General features: G+C 37.5%; 1 protein-coding gene across 4 annotated transcripts in view; it reads right to left on the bottom strand.

Annotated features, from left to right (window-relative positions):
• LOC114143174 (CUB and sushi domain-containing protein 1) overlaps positions 1–18,106 on the bottom strand; it is a 437,499-nt gene that overhangs the window by 294,707 nt on the left and 124,686 nt on the right. The window lies entirely within an intron of this gene.

The following is an 18,106-nucleotide window of genomic DNA, read 5'->3' as shown; positions in this document are numbered from 1 at the left end:
CACTAATTAACTCAAAGAAACCAGGGAAAGTCCTACAAATGGGCTACACATGTCGTGCTTTGTGTCAGGCAACTCCTGAAGCAAAAACAATGTCAGTTGTTTGTGGGCTAAAGAGAAAAGGAAGCTGACTGTTGTTCACTGGCCCAAAGTCTTCATTTCAGATTAAAGTAAAGTTTCATGCAGATGTCAAGGCCCACAAGGGTCTGGATGATAAGTGGAGAGGCACAGAATCCACGCTGCTTGAAGTCCGGTGTTAAGTTCCCACAGTCAGTGATGACTGTGTCATGTCATATGCTGGTGTTGGTCCACTGGGTTTTCTAAAGAAAACAGTCCTCTACCAAGACATTTTAGAGCACTTAATGCTATCTCCTACTGACAAGCTTCATGAAGATGCAGATTTCATTTTCCATCAGGACTTGGCACCTCCCACCCCAGTAGGGTCACTGACTGACCCCTGGTGGGGTGAGTCAGGGTGAGTCAGTGACCAGAAAACGTATGGAAAACCTGTGGAGTATTTACAAGAGGAAGATGAGAGACACCAGACCCAATTAGCAGATGACCTGAAGAGAGCCATCACGATGACATGGGCTTCCATTACACTTCACCAAAGCCACAGGCAGATCTCCTCCATGCCACCACTGATACAGTAAATGCCAATTGGTAAATGGCCTGGACCCCAAAGCGCTTCACACATTCATACCTTCTTTTTGCATAAATTACACAGTAATTAATGTAAAGAGTCCAAGTCATGCATTGAGTGCACAGAAATGAACATACCTTACAAAGCTCTGACATTTCTTCTTTTTATCTTGTGCTATATTATAATTTTTGGAGACACTGAATTTGGCGCTTTTACTTTCTTTAAGCTGACCTGATCATTACCTTCATATTCAATTCCACTCGATTCTCATCTCCCTCCAGTGGTTCGTGATTTTCTGCACTGTTTTAGAATTGCAGTCTCCCATGGTGTTAGTTTGGCAATGGCAGCAGAGGAAGTGAACCAGGCCTTTTAGTCCGTGTTGTCTATGTTTTCAAACACTGAATTATCATTAACAGCCATCTTGTTTGGCTCTTTACTTTTCTCTTTGCAGTAGGGGATGTTTGTTTATGAGATTCCCGTTAAGTTTCGTAGTGTTAAACAGGCGCATTGTATACAGCACAACCAAACATTTGTGATTGGGTAAAATTTCAAACTTAAACAGAGTCCACGACTCCAGCAAGCAATTGTTTCCCAGTAGTGGAGGGTCCAGGCCCTTTTACGAAGCAAAGCATAGAAAACGTGGCTGGTTTTTACCAGGCTACCTGTAAGCCATCGTGATGAAAATACCCAGATATGGCCTGAAATATTTCACTCTATGTGTGATGAAAATATACAACATGACTCTCGCTTTCTGAAATTAATGGCAATATTGAAAGTTTGCACAATGTTATATTTTTTCAAGCTTCGCACACACAGTATATACTGATGAAGACAGCATTGATGAATGTTACGTCCCGCTACCCTCACCCTGGCTCGTTCTTATTAATTTTTTTAATGCTGATTACGGGAGAGAAGAGGACGCAACAAAGTGTGTAATAATTAACACAAAAAAGGAACAAAATAAAGAAAACAAAACTGGGCACCTGACGGAACACAGTGTGGCGAGGCTTACCTTAGAGCACTCAGCTTTACCTTAGATGTCCGATCAGTGGATCATATTCCTTGACCAGCTGGCATCCATTGGAAAAGGGCGAGCCCTCGCGATCCCTCATTCATCCGCCTCTCCGTTTAATAGTTTTTTTTTTTCTTTATCTTAATATATATAGTTTTTTTCTCTTTTCCTAAAAACCGCACCTCTGGTGATTTCGTCGGTGGTTGATCTTGGCAGGCGTGTAGCTCCCCGGTGCTAAAATGCTTTAGCGTCCAGCCGGTTTTCCCAAAACAAATCCAAACAAACAAAAACAAACTTCATCCCGGCCAAAACTTCCGACGCTCCACTCTGGGTGGATCCGTCCCGAGGTGAAGGCACTCTTTTTTTCGTCCAGAGCCTTCCCGCACCGTATTCGTAATTAATTTTTCTTCGCCCAAAAACTCCGCTGCTCACTCATCCATCTCAGGTGCGCCACCAGCCCAGCTAAAACACCTGGGCTGGCTGTGCCCCGCCCCCACCAGTGAACCGTCAGAGGTGCCAGCAATAAAAACAAAAATAAACAATCAGGAGGCGGAAGCAAAGTGTGAGCATGTAACATGAAGGAAAGCAATATGATCTTCTGAGATGCTCATGTCTTACTGTTACTATCCCTGACATCTCAGTCAGTTTCAGGGAATAAAATACATTTAACAAGTAACTAAGAATTGGAGACAAATAATTTTGTGGAAAGGTGCTACATTTTGGTTCAGTATTCATGACACACCTTTTAATCTGTAGAACTGCTAATGCCCAACAGTAATCTTTTAATTATTGTATTTACATCTGATGAGTGGCAGAGAAATCCATCCTTCTAATTATAACAATTGCAAAAGAATTGCATAAATTACAATTTATGACTGTGCAAGTCATTTTGTGCACAGAGCTTACAAAAGCTCAAATAATGTTTCAGCTTGTATCCTTACAGACCATGCAGGAAATTGACCCGTCCCTGCATGGCTTTTTTGCATGTTGAGTCTGCTGTGGTGCATTTGGAGTTAATAATTTATTGTATTGTCAATAAGAATCTAAAAGTTCAATGTGAATAAAGACAGTAGCAATAAAATAAAAAAGTTAAATTACTGGTGAAATAAAAGATTCCAATTTCTGCTGAGCTTCTTCTCTGGGGTATAAAACATGACTGACAGGAAAGAGATTCCCCTCCACCATTCCCTCGCTCATCCTTGTTTGATTGATTGCCACCCTTCTGTTGCAGCTGTAATCCTTCACTGAGCTTTCCAACCCAGACAGAAATGCTGGACAGGGAAGATTTTTGTGTCGTGAGAGGCTTAAAGTGGAGACTTGAAGCCTCAAGCTATTTGCATTTTTGAATTTAAAATAAACTTTGTAGCTATTTTTTCCAACCTCGTTTGTCTTTGCTTAAGTTTTATGTATTAGCTTTGACAGTCCAACTGCAATATAGGCTATTTACTGTGAGGACAGTCAGGCTCCTACAAAATGTGAAGATGTGCAAAGCATATTGACATCAACTGGGGAATGGTATTTTATATCAGTCAGCTGGATATTTTCTAGATTTTGCAATTTTGCAGAAATTAATAAAAATTCTTGTGTTAGTTATTCAATAAGCATAAATATGTTAATATTAAGGGGTCGTTTTTATTTAAGCACAAAACTTTTTAAAGGCAGCTATTTTAGCACAAGGCAATTATTTCATTCTTTATTGCGTGACAATGAAAAATGAACTAACTGTTGCTTCTACATATGCAAAGAAAAAAAAGAGCTGGAACCAATACGACAAAAGATTTAAGCTCACAAAATGACTGTTTATCTGGCAGTGACAAAAGTTGCAATGAGAAATTAGCTCTGCTTGGAGCATAGCAACGATTCAACATTAGTCAGTGTTGGCATGATTCAGGCGCTCAGACCTTAAAATGACTCAGAAAGATCCTACGCACACAGTGTCTATCATCAACGTGTTAGATATCAGAGCTAAGGATCTGCCTATCTGCAAACATACCTACTGTGGCTCCCAAAGCATAATAAAATCTGGACCATCATAACTCATTTCCAAATGTTTCTCACCTTTAATTTGACATATGTTCCATACAACTAACCTGAATTTAAAAAATCGGTTGTGGAAAAAACATTAGAACAATAAATAAATAAAAAGCCACAATAATTGAGTTGCATAAGTGTGCACACCGTTAAACATTTGCTAAAATTCATTTCAAATAAACTTTAGCAATCAGTCATCTCGAGTTTCCATCTGCCATTGCTGCCCTGCAAAGATTTTCTTGACATCTACGTTCTTAGGCAAGTCATTTTGTACACAGAGCTTACGAAAGCTCAAAGTAATCTAACTGGATTAATGATCCATAATGTATCTAAACTCACATTAATGGATAAGATGCCCCCAAAATTATTGAGTGCATTTCAATGTACATACCTTTCAGAAGCCTGACATTTTTGTTTAAAATATACTTTTTTATTGATTTATTGTAATATTCTAATATTCAGTCATCAGTATCTGTAAGCCATAATTATTGAATTTACATGAAATAATTCACATTATATAATTAATCTATATAATACATGAGTTTCACTTTCTATAAAATGAGTGAAAAAATAAGCCTATTCATCTGTCTGTCTGTCTCTGATGAGCTCTTCACCTGTTTTGTCTCTTCAGTCAATCAGCATTTCTTTTCCCCCATAAGCTTCACTCCCTCTCATTTTTCCCTCTCAAGTTTGCTTCAGTTATTCAGTTGTGTCTCTTCCCTTCATCATTTTCTCTTTCAATTCTTGTAGGCCACAATATGTGCAGCACCACCCTACTATTTCTCTTGTCATCTTCCAGTTCTCTGACATTCCTTCCTTTTTCTGAATGCATAAGCAGAGGGACACGTTCAGGCAGGAAGATAAAGAGATGGAAAACGAAAGTGGGACGCAACATAAATCGACAAATGAACTGACTATCACCTTCAACTTGGGACAGAAAATAGAATATCTGCAAACACATTTCTCTGGTTGGGCGTCAATGGAAAAATGACAGTTGTGAGTATCCACTGATCTTCATCTGGCGGATTTTTTCCAAGCAGATATACGCCAACTCACACACATACATATACACACATGTTTGGTAAATGTGCAGACTTCTCATGTTGAAACTTAATTCCCACATATAATTTGTCACATCTAATCACATTAATTAATCATTACCTACACATGATAAGTGGCTATACAGTGTATGTGCTATACAAATAAAACTGAATTGCCTGTATTGTGCTAATGGGTCATATTGGCAGGTGCATTAAAATTTGTTATGTGAACAACGTAAAAGTTTGTGCAAGTCAGACATTTAAATGCTTTACATTTGTATATTTTCCACTCTACACAGGATGCAGGTCCACAATACATACATACTGCCACTAATGCTTAGATTCTGTCCATTGGCATGTTTTAGAAGAATTACACTTTTATTATTCAGCCTGGATATTTGATCAGTCTTTATCAAAAATAAGATGATAAATTGCCTGTACATGTAAAGCAATTTAACAAGTCAGAGGAATACAAATCGCAGTCATTTACCCACCCATACACACACTGATGGTGGTAACCTGCATTGTTGCCACAGCTGCCTTGGAGTAGACAGCCAGAAGAGAGGCTGCCATTCAACCGGCACCACTTGGCCCTCTGACCACCAGTGGCATGCAGGGCTTGTGAAGTGTTTTGCCCAAGGACAGAGAAGCAAAATGACTAAGATGGACAGAATATGGAGTCCATGCTTGAATTTGCTGATATTTTCTTCCTACAGTTTTAATGTTACTCTGTGGACAGCTCAGCTTGTGTTCCTGAGTCTTCCAGTTTGTGGTAAGTGTGAGGCTGGGTGGATTCTGAGTGGTTCCTGAACATCCTAACTCATTTCCTTACATTTCAGCTGAAGGTTTGGCTCAGATAAACACGAAATGCCAAACACACATAAAATGTTAAAAAGCACCCTTTTTGTATATTGCATGATCGTTTCACCGTGTGAAAAAATAGTTAAAATCCTTTCTTGAGATAAAAATTACTGACATTTATGCTAATTGTAAGTGCATGTAAACGTCTGACAAAAACTGTGCTGATACTGTAATTGACGAACACTTTGCCTTACAACTAAGAACACAAGCACTTAAATAGAACGATATTAAATTTTCCATTGTTACAATGCACTTTTGTTACTGACAAAAATATATGCCGCAATACTATAACTAACCACACTCAATGTTGAAGATGTCTTCATCTGACCACGAGCTATGGAGGAGAAAAAAATTGCATATGTGCATCTGATTCACTGAAGAAGAGTAAAGTAGCCATAAACCAATCACAGGCAGACTTGGACAGGTGTTTACACACAAGCAGTGATGCATAGTGAGCACACAGAAACAAAGCAGACACACAGAGACAAGTCTCCCAGCTGTGGACCACATAAAGGGGCAACACTGTCATATAAAAGAACTGACATTCACATTTCAAATAATGTCAAAAAACACATGAAACATTATACTGTGAAACCTGCTTCAATATCTTTTAGATAAAGTGTTGAATCTAGTGTATACGATACAATTGAAAACTGAGTCAAGGATGTGATTTTATTGAAGGATGAGGCCGAATTGCACATCAAGGTCTGAATCTCCTCTTATTCTACTTTGTCTTGTTTGCTTAGAGGTGTGAATTTCTAAATAATAATTAGAGTTGATATCAAATATCTAATTAAGCTAGAGAGAAATTTCAACTAATTAAAGCAAGTTTATTATGTTTTATGACTTTAATATGAAGGTTTTCCCTTGTTCATTTTCAAACAGATGTTCCAGCAAAAACAGGATGCATACATTTAATATTGAAAGGATCTTAAGAAAATGGAAGATAACATTTAAATTGATGTTAAATCTGTGTTTTCTGGAATGGCTTAGAGGTCAGCGTTTTGTGTCAATATATATTTTCTTTCAACCCTCATAATTATCGTATTTCGTCTTCAAGGTTTGTGGCGTTGAATGGCAGGTACAGGTTTTCTGAAGTAAATGGATTTGGCTGTGATCATAGTTCATTAAGACACTACCTTTGAATTGCAAGCTGTCTGAATAGAAATAAGGTGTGAATGCTTCCGTCCTTGAAACTAAAAAGTGGAGCAGCAGAAGTCCTATAGAACAGGGAATTTTGTAGTGATCATTACATAGAAATAACACCAAAAAATCTAAATCTAGATTTAAAAGTAGCGTTAGATTTACGGGTAAAACTACATTTATTTTAGATTCGTTGCCTTCCACTAAAATGCATCTAATTCAGGTCATTATGGAGTTTTTTATGATTTTTTTCTTCTACAGATATGCACTTCTTGTTTGTTTCCTTTCCACAATCCAAAAGTTAACCACAGTTACTGATGACTCTAAAATAATAAAACGTACATTAAATTAGGAAAATAGATAAGGAGTACATTAAAGTGAAAGTGTTTAATGAACCTCAATAAGTTTCTTGAGTCACTTTATTTGTTATGTGCATCTTCATTGGTTAACTTACCCTAAAATAAATAAGGCATATCAAATCTACAGACAGGTGTCCCAAATATACTGATTAAAAAAAAAAACTAATTGTTATTTATTAGTTTGTTTTTTATCAGTTATTTGTTATTTATTTCTTACATTGTGTGTGAATTGTGAGACAGTTATTTTTTGTTTTTAAGCATATGCACTGACTGATGGCACTTTTTAAATTTCGTTGTTCTTGTGACAATGACAATAAAGATCTATCTATCTATCTATCTATCTATCTATCTATCTATCTATCTATCTATCTATCTATCTATCTATCTATCTATCTATCTATCTATCTATCTATCTATAAGAAGCTCACCCATCATGTTCTTGTTGATTTTTTAAAATTTCTTCCCTCATTTGACAAGAAGCGCAAATTTCCATCTGTTTATCATCAGCTGCTATTGCTTTGAGTCTCTCTTGAGTTTTTTCCAGCAAATTATGACCTTTAATGACATTTGAAAGATATCTCTAATGAAAGTCAGGAAAAATTCAAGTTAAGTTACCAAAGTAAATAATCATCTTAACTTCAACCATTGTTTTTAGATCAAGAAAGTTTTTATTTATTAATCTAATGATTTAATTAATTAAGATCACTTTGTTCAAGATGAGCATTTGATCAAGCTTTTTTACAAACAATGTTCCAAAATACTCACATTTGGTGAGAACGTGCAATACCATCGTTCATCTCCAGTGGTTGTGTTTTGCAGTTATATAAACTAATTCAAATGTCTGACATGAAGGAAAAACTGTTAAATCAAGACACAGTAGAATAAATATTTATAAGTGAAAAACATTCCTTCATGCTGTATTTCAAATGGTTTTGTATGAAAAGAATTACATTGCATTAATTTGGTAATTATTTTCTTAACTATTGCCACCTATTCCCATGCTCATCTTGAACAAAACGCCTTTTCATGCTTAAATTAATCAGTCAAAACACAATAATAAAAGACAGAACATATTCACAGACTTAATCGGTTTAACGTTTTTCTTCTGCCACTGTTTTTAAAATCCTCAGTGTGACTCTGAGTTTAGAGCTCTTGAATGTAACTTTATACTCTCTTTTGACACCATTATCTCTTCTCCTTCATTGCTTCTTCTGAATCCCCCCAAACTTGTTTTTTTTCCTCCATTTTTCTTCCTCTTCTCATTTCCAAGAAGATTGCCCTACATTTCTTTGAAATTTAAATCGGATTGATACATAAACATTCCTCTATAAACTCCTAAGTCAGTCTGAAAGATAGAAAGTGTGTTCTAGCGTAGAACGGCAGAGGAAAAATGAGCCACCTTTGAAAAGGGAAAATCGTTATATAAGAAAAAGATAGCACTGGAGAGAAAACTGTCCATCTAGGTGGCTCTTTGTGTGAAGTTGATCCGTCAGCTGTCAATCTTCAGTCACAAATATCTTTAGTTGCTATAGTAACCATAACATCTTCTGCAGGAAAATAAAAAATGAATTATACACTCAAAGTCCAGCCAGGTGCTATGCTGTGCTGTAATTAACCAGAGGGCTAAAATTATGCAAAGCAGGCTGGGTCTTTGGCAGATATGAGTTTAGTTTTGGAAGGACTACACTATTTTTCTCTACTTATCCAAATAACTTTTCCATACTGACAAACAGGAGGATGTCTTCTTATCCGCATTTCCCTGATCCTCTAGTGAGAATAGTTAGTTCAGTTCACAGAAGTCAAGAATAAAATTCAGACAGTAAGAGAAACAAGCAAGCCGACAGGTTTATCTGAAGTGCAGGAAGAATCCTTTCAGTTATCTCACTATTCGCAGGGCATTTCTGTTTTTACGGACATTTACACACTTAATTATGCAGTGGATAAGATCCAGCTGTGTAGCTTTGCATGCTGTATGATCTATATGGACACACCTGCTGACAATTTGCACAGTAATAAGGAAAAATCCAGCTAGGTTGAGTTCATCTTATAAGCCTGTAATTAACAGCGAGTCTTTCTAAACAAATTAGCAGAAGGAGACAGAGATAGAAGCAAGCTAACATGTGTAGACAAACACACACGCACACGCATACACACTCACTACAGAATTTAATGTTCCAATTATCCACAAATGTAGGCCCACACAAGCCAGTTTGACATTTAAATACTCCTACGATATTTTCATTCAACGTCCACCAACATTTATAAATATGGCAATATCTAAGAAATAAATACTTATTTAAAAGAACAGCCTTGTCCTTGTGATTCTCTATTCAGCAAAGTATGATACTAGTTAAGATAGTTGACAAAATGCTCAAACAATATTCCTCTCTTCTATAAAGACAAATATTGACCAAAATATTTTAAACAGCAGATGATGGGTTCTCAAACTTGGTAGTCAAAAGTAAAGTCAAAAGTTCAGAAGAAGTAATAACAGTGGTAATGAGCACATAGACAGCAAACACTTCCTGTCTACTGTTGGGTTTTTTTTGCACTCTAATGTTAGGAGAATTTTTATCTCACATTTAATTCCACCAAATAAACTGTCTTGCTTACTCACAAAAAAGTAAATGTAACCTAAAAAAAATAGGAGACACAGTAACATCAAAATAAACGAGGTGAATATTATAGATACTGACATGACTGCTTATGCGAATTAGCTTCTGCTATAATCCCATAATTGAAAGCAAACGAGCTAATATTGTAAAAATTAGTTGAGTAAACCTGAGGACATAGCTTTTATTTTTTATTCAAATGTCTTTTTTTTTTTTCAAATTCCAAAATTTTGACAGCACTAAATCTCTTCTTTTTGAAAAACACTATTTTGCGAGACTAAGTTTTAGTTAGTTTGGTTTTATTTAGTGTTTTGTTTTATGTAGTGTAATAGTTTAACTTCACTTCAGCTAAAACACTCATAGCTTGATCATTAATGGCTCCAAAAAAACTTTCAATGAATTCATGTCTCTCTCTGCTGAGAGCTGACATTAGATCTGGACTTTTATGTGTTGACCTCACCTACAGTATAAGTTATGCAACTTTGTGTGTGTGTGTGTTTTTGTTTGTTTGTTTTTTTTACAGTTTCGGACAGGGTCCAGATTTACTGGTATGGAAATTCGGAAAAGTTACATTAACTCTTTTTCATTTGCATATTGAATTTCAACAGATGTATATATGAAACACAGGACTAATTTATTATGTTTAATGACTTTCTAAGCCATGACCTATGTAGGTAGAATGCAGTGTTTTTGATGGCAATTATTGTGAATCTGTGCTATATAAAAAAAGCTGAACTGAGTTGCATGAGTGTTGCATAAATATATATGTTCTATTGTCAGACTAATATGGCTGAAAACAATAATAGATTGTTTTAGAAAGCTGATTTTGTGAGCTTGTGAAGCAAAATTTAAACAACTTGGAGACCAAATAAAACCAGGACAATTCTATGTTATATTGTAATAAATTTAACCAAAAACTAATTAGTACACCCACAACTACAGATCCATGTAGAGAAACAACAATAATACCCAGATTGTGAAGTATTTGTGTCATATTCAAATAAAGAAAAAAGTTTTTAAAATGATTGATATTTATGGTTGTTTAGTACATTTTCTCTGTTTTATGTCTATATGTTTCCTAGAGTGTGCAGGATTTAGGGTAAAAAGGGTTATGGAAAACAGAGAGAATCATTTGATATTTGCCTCTCACATCAAAGTGTTTTCCTGTTTGCACATTGATGTTGCTCTTGAACAAAGGCTTCTTTTGGACCGATTTCAAACTAGCTTTCTATCAGCCAGCCTCTACACCTTGATATAAAACAAACAACCCTTTTTTTCTTTTTCTTCTTTTTATCCGTATTTTCAGGAAGTGTAGATTCTGTATTATTGTTCAGCAAATACCCTGCGGGGGCAAAAACAGCAGGAGATGTTTCTGGATAAATGCCAGCTCAGATGTTCTGAATTGACAGCCAGCCATTCAGCCAGCTGGTTAGTCAGCCAGTCAACCAGTGTGGAAAGAAGTGCCAGAGGCCTCGCATGGAAATGCCTGCAAACGCTACAGCAACTTATGATGTATGATTTTTATTTTTCAATGCAAAAAATAAATCAACAATTACGCCTGAGGGAAGGGAGAAAGGGAGAGAAATTATTTCTATAGATCTGTTATCTTGTAAAGTCAGAAAATCACAATTTACACGGATCTGAGGTAATTTCTGACCGGAGTCTCCAGATGGAAATGAGGATGTTTAATATGATAATATATCCCTCCCTGTAGGAAAGTCACTGATTTTGTTTATTCCACTACAGGTAAATCAGACTGCAGGCCGGTTACACAACCACAGGCTCATGAAAAATACTGTTCAGAGAGGATGACGACAGTGAGCACAGTGACCTTGTTCCTACCAAATACAAACACTTTGTTTTGGATTCTAAGTCATTTTTCCATTACGAATTACAAACACGCTATTCAGAATAAAATGTAATTTCTTATTGAACTATTTATCATGTTTATTCCTGTTGCTAAAATGTTCTTTTCCATTACCCCTTCTTGCAGTAATCCTAACAATTACTAAACGTGACTGCAAAGCCTGTATTTGAATTGAAACTATTTAAAGGATTACTTTATTCATTTCCCACTTTGAAAACAGCTGTGACATTAAAAATAAATGGAAAGAAACTCTACCACTGTCAAAATATGTTACACCTAGCAACAGGAAAGGCAACACTGAAAAAATAAACATCATGAAAATGAAGGTAAGGTTTTTTATTTAAGGTATGATTCATGGTTACTGTAAAAAAGGAATATGCCCATTGGAATAATTGCTTGATTCCTAAATAGTTGATTTAATATATAAAAAACAAAAGCCGGAATTATGCAGTAAAAACAACAAAAATCACTAAATTGATAAAAATCAAAGGCTTGAAATGCTGGATGTTGGCCACCTTCTTTGAGCAGAGACAATATAATCCTGATATCCAGGCACATTCAACAACCACTTAACAAGTCAATGGTCTTTTTAAACACCTTGATAGTCACTGGGTTGAAACCCATGTTCCCTCCAGAATTTCTTGTGGTTTCTCAGAAATGTTGGTCCATATTGGCATGATGGCTTCACTCAGTTCCAGCAGTTTTGTCAGCTGCACATCCATGATGTCAATGTCCCATTCTACAACAAACATGCTCTATTGGACTGAGACCTGGTGACTGGACGTCGTTAGAGTACAGCAAACTTTTTGCTGTTCAGAGAAACCTGCTTGACGTTATTTGAACTTTGATATCCTGGTAGAAGGAGCCATCTGAAGATGGGTACTCTGGTCACAAAGGAATAGATATGGTTGAGTGTTCAGTGGCATTATAACAAGGCTCAGTTGTTACTTTGAGACCCAAAGTCTGCAGGAAATAATCCCCCCATCACTCTTACACCATCAACATCCCAGCTGTTTTCTGCATTGATTGTTCAGAGTCACTTTAAAAGAAATTAGACCTAATCAACATTAGTTTGGTCATTAAATCTAACATAAAGACATGCCAATCAGACAGCATGTAAAAGCTTCACCTGGAATTGTTCTATAAAGAATTTGAGAGTTTTCTGAGGGAGATTTTGAAACCGCTGCAATTTTTCCTCTTTCAGTCTGATTTCTTCATGCTATATTTGCTGACCCACACTTTTTGCTCTTGCTTCAGTGCCCTTTCACTATCAACCATCAATCATTATGTTCCATCTAAGTGTTAAAACTAAACTGAGTCAGATGTTTTGCTGAAGTAAAACCTCAGTGACAGAGCCAAAACTAAATCTGTGGCAAATAATAACCAAGGATGGTAGTTATCCCGGTGTGTGCGGGGGTGTGTGTGCGTGTGTGTGTGTGTGTGTGTGTGTGTTAATATAACATTTTAGTTCATCTCAGGTCAGAGTGAAAACTACCTACTTGTATATGCTTTACAATGTCTTTTTATGCTTTCCCTCTATTTCATCCTTGCTCACATGGCATCCCTCCACTCGCCTAAATCTCAGTTTCTCTGTTCTCTCTCTACCTGGACTTTTTATTTATTTATTTATCTTATTGCTCCATCTTTGGTTCTGTATCACTCACCCACCTGCTGTCTCTCAGCAGTAACAGGTGTTTGGTGAGGCAGGGAGCCTGCAGATCTAAATGTTCTCATCAGTCCCACTGTCCAGCCCAACAGCTGATCTCAGCATCAGTCCACAGCCTGCTGCAGCGACCATAGATCCTTCGAGCCACTTTTATTCTTGACAATGATACAATAAATTCATTTCTGTGCTGGCAAAATCCTCCTGGCTTTGTTGGAAACTGGAGAATCATCAACAATACCATAAAGAACATCAAGGGGTCCTTGTGCGCCACATCAACACTATTTATGAAATGACTTATTGAGCTTCTGAGACTTTAGGCCTTTAAAATACAGCAGGCATGAACTAGTATAAACATTATTATAGAATAATAAGCCAGATCATTGCTAAGAATCAAGATCTTTATCATAGGACATTCATACCATTATTATTGCTGTTATTTAGTTAGTTATTTTTTTGTGAAATTAAGGAACCACAATTATATTTATGTTTTCAGACTTCAATTTAAAGAAAACGCAAATTTTATGATAAAAAAACATTTTTGGTACAACTAGACAAATTAAATCCTTTACATATATAAAAATAATGAAGAATAAAATACAAAGATAATAAAAGTAACATCATTTGTAGCTTAATGAATCAATAAATTCAATCAAAATAAACTATTTACACCTTTTAGCCATATTGTGTAAATCTGATACATAAATTTGAAGAAATTAGAGAGAGAACTGTTAAAACTAACCTTTATTCTCATTTTTATAACTGTAAAAAATATTTGTCAGTATTAATGTGTTACTGATTCTGGCTACAATAGTTAAGAGCCAGTGTGGAGGGTCGCGTAGCTAAAAGATGGCAGGTTTGGATCTCAGTTGGAGTCTTTCAGTGAGAGGTTTGCTCGTTTTCTGCAAACACTTGAGGGTTTTTCCTTTTTCTCCCAAAATGCAAAACCATTCATTTTAGGTTAATTGGTGATTCAAAATTGCCTTAAGGTGTAAGTATTTGCATGTACGGTGTGTTTCTCTTTGTTGATAATATAATTGCACAATAACAATAATAATTTGCTGCATTCCAACAAAAACATCACAAGATGTGTATAAATTGACATATAAAGGTGGGCACCCTGCAGAAATAATTACCTGCATAATGTACAGGCTCATTTTGCATGCTTTTCCTAGAACTGAATGTTTAGATCATAATGAGCATTCATGTGAAAAGGAGAGAGGTGTATTATGCCACAGGAGTAAATGTGTTTGTTTTTTTTTTACAACCACTGTGGCTGTGTGCTGATTGCAGCTGCCAATCTCCTTAATGCAGCCATCTACACACTTTTTAAAACTTTTCTTTCAAACCTAAAATAGTCTTTGATATTCACAGCATACGTTTTCACAATTTTTGTTTAAGCCGTCTTGTGATGAGCACATTTATAATCTTGTTAGCCACTGACGCTGCAGAACTCAGTTGGGTGGGCAAATGAAGGAACGAGAGAATGAAAAAATGCTTATAAGGTATAAATCATGCATCATGCTGAGTTTCAGTGCCTGTTTTAGTCTCTGCAGAACAGTGAAAGTGTACTCAACTTTCTGATGTGTTGGTGACAAGTAGAAGCAGCTTAGAGAATTATCAAAGATACAATAGGACACAGACAGATGGACAGACCTACCAAGCGCAGAGGGACTTAGTTCTACTAGCTTTAGTATCCTCCATCTGTGTGTATGCAGTGTGTGTGTGTGAGTAGGTTTAAGTCCTTCTATGGTCCTGTGTTTCTCTTTTCCTCTGAAGTCCCACCTTCATCCCTCTCCATGTTCTTTCTCACTTTACTTCTCCCCTTCCATACTCCTGGATTAGTTCCATTGCCTGGTTATCTAGCATTGGCCTATTTTCTTCAAAAAGTGTGTCCGTTTTACAGTCACTGTAATCTGAGTTGTGTTTGAGCATAAATGCAATTTGTAGCTAGATGTAATCAGTTCAATTTGGTTTCCCTCTACCAGAAAAGGTGGTATCTAAACTAGAAGTGTTGCATTTTTTATGTGGTTTTCCTTTGTGTCTTCAGTTTTTACTGAAGCTTCAAAAATTTATAGCGAGTAGCTTTTATGTGAGGCCATGTTTGTAACAAAGATGAGAAATAATTGTTTTTGTTGAACAAAATCATTTTATCGTTAAAAATTGATTTAAGCGTTAGATAATATTAGACAAAATACTATATATCAACACTTATGAATCTGAAAACAAGGCTATATGTAGCTGTTGATGGATTTAGTTGCAACAATATTCTAGTCACTAAATGTTCTCCGATTTAGCTTTGAAATCAAAATGAACTGTTTCTATTAATCTACACTTACTGCTGAATTATTTGCCATGTAGAAAAATGACTTCTGTCAAAATCGATGTTTGACCTGGTTAGTGATGTTGGACTGCAATTAATTTTAACACATCTTTACAGTACATTTGTGTATTTCTTAGTGAAAAGGGAAGCTGGCAATATTTGTTTTCATTTATGTGAAATGAAAACCAAGTTTCCAAGTTTCTAATAAACTGTTCTTGCAATCCAGAGGAAAATAGCTTACTTTGCTACATGCTACTTACACTTACTTAAAATGACCTTCAGAGTAAACACTTTTCTTTTCAACGTTTTGGTGACTAATTATGTACAAGGGCTCGTTAGTGATTTTATGATTTGCCCTGGGTGTGTCTGTGCTCTGCCTTGTTTGTGGAACAAATGTGATATGATTCAACAACCTCTTTATTTTACCTTTGTAGGAGAAAATATCTAAGCTACTTGAGAAAGATTAACAAGAAAGTGCTGGAAATCTGCAAACTTGATGTAACTGAGAGAAAAATTTAAGTAAACAAGAACTTTGCTATTACATAGCAGGGACACGTTTTTGTCCAACATTACCAACTGACACTGTTGGGATCCGGAGCTGTTCATCCACCAGAGGGCGCTGGAGGCCTTGTTCCATCTGAGGGCGTCTCCTGAACCACGCACCTGAAACCATTCTGCCATCAGGAGCTGTATAACTGGAGAAGGCTGCTGACACTTCCCTGCCAGATTGTTAGCTAGTTATGGTACCGGCTCACTCCAGCTCTACTCTTCCTGTTTGCTTCCTGAATTCTGATCCACCTGTGTCTCTGACCTTTTTTCAGCTGAGTGACCAGATACGTGCTGAAGATAGATCCAGCCCAGGACCCCTCCGAACCTACAGCTCGGCAGCCTGCTTCTGGCAGAACAGTTCAGACTTACCTGTCCGTCCTCCAACGCCGCCGCAGCCCGCAGCCCTCCGCGCCTCAAAACAGACTCCGGATTTCCCAGGTTTTTTCCCCAGTTCTTTCTCCTCCTGATCGGAGGTAAGCTCTCAGTCAGCGCCATCTCCAAATTTCATCGACCCCAAATTTACCGTCTGTTTCTTCCCTAGCTGACCTGAGATCCAGTCCCAAGCGCTCCCGGATTGTTTATCTGTTTTTTTTTTCCCCCTTCCCCTTGGTTGTAATAAATCTCTTTAATCAATCTCGGCTTCTGGTGTTGTTCTGCATGTGGGCTAAGAAGTTAGACCTCAGCATGACAGAACAATCTGGCCAACAACCTAGCCCTGCGGAAACACTCCGGAAAACCTTGGAACAACAGCACACTCTCATTCAGAACCATGACGCCGCGTTGCGAGAGTTAAACAATCGTCAAGCGGAAACAAACCGCCGATTAGAGGAGATTGCAAGTTATTTGCAAGGAACTAGCTCACAGGCTTCTGCGGTCGCCCCAGCACCCGCTCCAGTTCCGGATCCACAATCTACTTCCAGGTCTGTGGATTCGGTTCGCTCTACAGTTTCAGATTTCCGTCCGTCCCTGCCTGAAAGATTTTCTGGAGAAGTCAGCAAGTGTAGAGGATTTTTGTTTCAGTGTACCATTATCTTCAATCATTCCCCTCAGAGCTTCCTCCATGATGGAAGAAAGATTTCTTTCATTTTGTCACATCTATCAGGAAAAGCGCTAGAATGGGCCGAGGCTAGATTTCTCAACTCCGCAGATTACGGATACTCGTTTGATGACTTTTTGGATGAGTTTAAGCAGGCTTTTAACCAGGATACAGATAAAACATCGGATTCCCGAAGTCTGCTAGAACTGAAACAGGGCAGAAGATCGGTGGCTGAGTTTGCTATTGACTTCAGGATTAAGGCAGCAGCTTCAGGTTGGGGACAGACGGCTCTCAAGAGCGCATATTTCCATGCATTAAACGACTCGATAAAAGATGAGTTAGCGGTTTTAGATGAGCCTAAGACCCTGGAGGAACTGATAAACCTCACCATCCGGTTGGATAATAGGCTACGCTCCAGAAATAGGGAAAGAGCCAAGAGTTGCCACCCGTTGGTGAGATTATGTTCTGACAAGACCAGTAATTCTGCTTTTCCATCTTCAGAACCAGCCGAAACGGAGCCGATGCAGATCGGGAGTACTCGGCTTTCCCCGGAAGAAAGACTAAGAAGGTTCAAAGAGAACCTCTGTCTGTACTGCGGTGAATCTGGACATCGCATCTCCACCTGCCCCTCCAAGGCAAAAGCCGTGGTCCGCCAGAGGAAATGAGGAGACTGGCGGACCATCTACAGTCTGGAAATTCTCCTCGTCTGCTGCTACCAGCTACACTGTTCACCGATGATCAATCATTGACGTTATCCGCCATGATAGATTCTGGTTGTGAGAAAAATTTAATCGATTCAAACTTAGTCCGGCAACTAGACATAGAGACCTATCCGTTAGCCACACCCCTCAGAGTTGCAGCGTTAGACGGCAAGGAACTACCTGACATCACACACCAGACTAAGCCGTTGGATTTCCTGGTTTCAGGTAACCATCGTGAAACATTATCATTTTTTGTCTTCCCGGCTGCC

This window comes from Xiphophorus couchianus, chromosome 4, assembly GCF_001444195.1.
Source record: "Xiphophorus couchianus chromosome 4, X_couchianus-1.0, whole genome shotgun sequence".
Lineage (NCBI taxonomy): Eukaryota > Metazoa > Chordata > Actinopteri > Cyprinodontiformes > Poeciliidae > Xiphophorus > Xiphophorus couchianus.
This window is presented reverse-complemented; position numbering and strand designations above follow the sequence as displayed.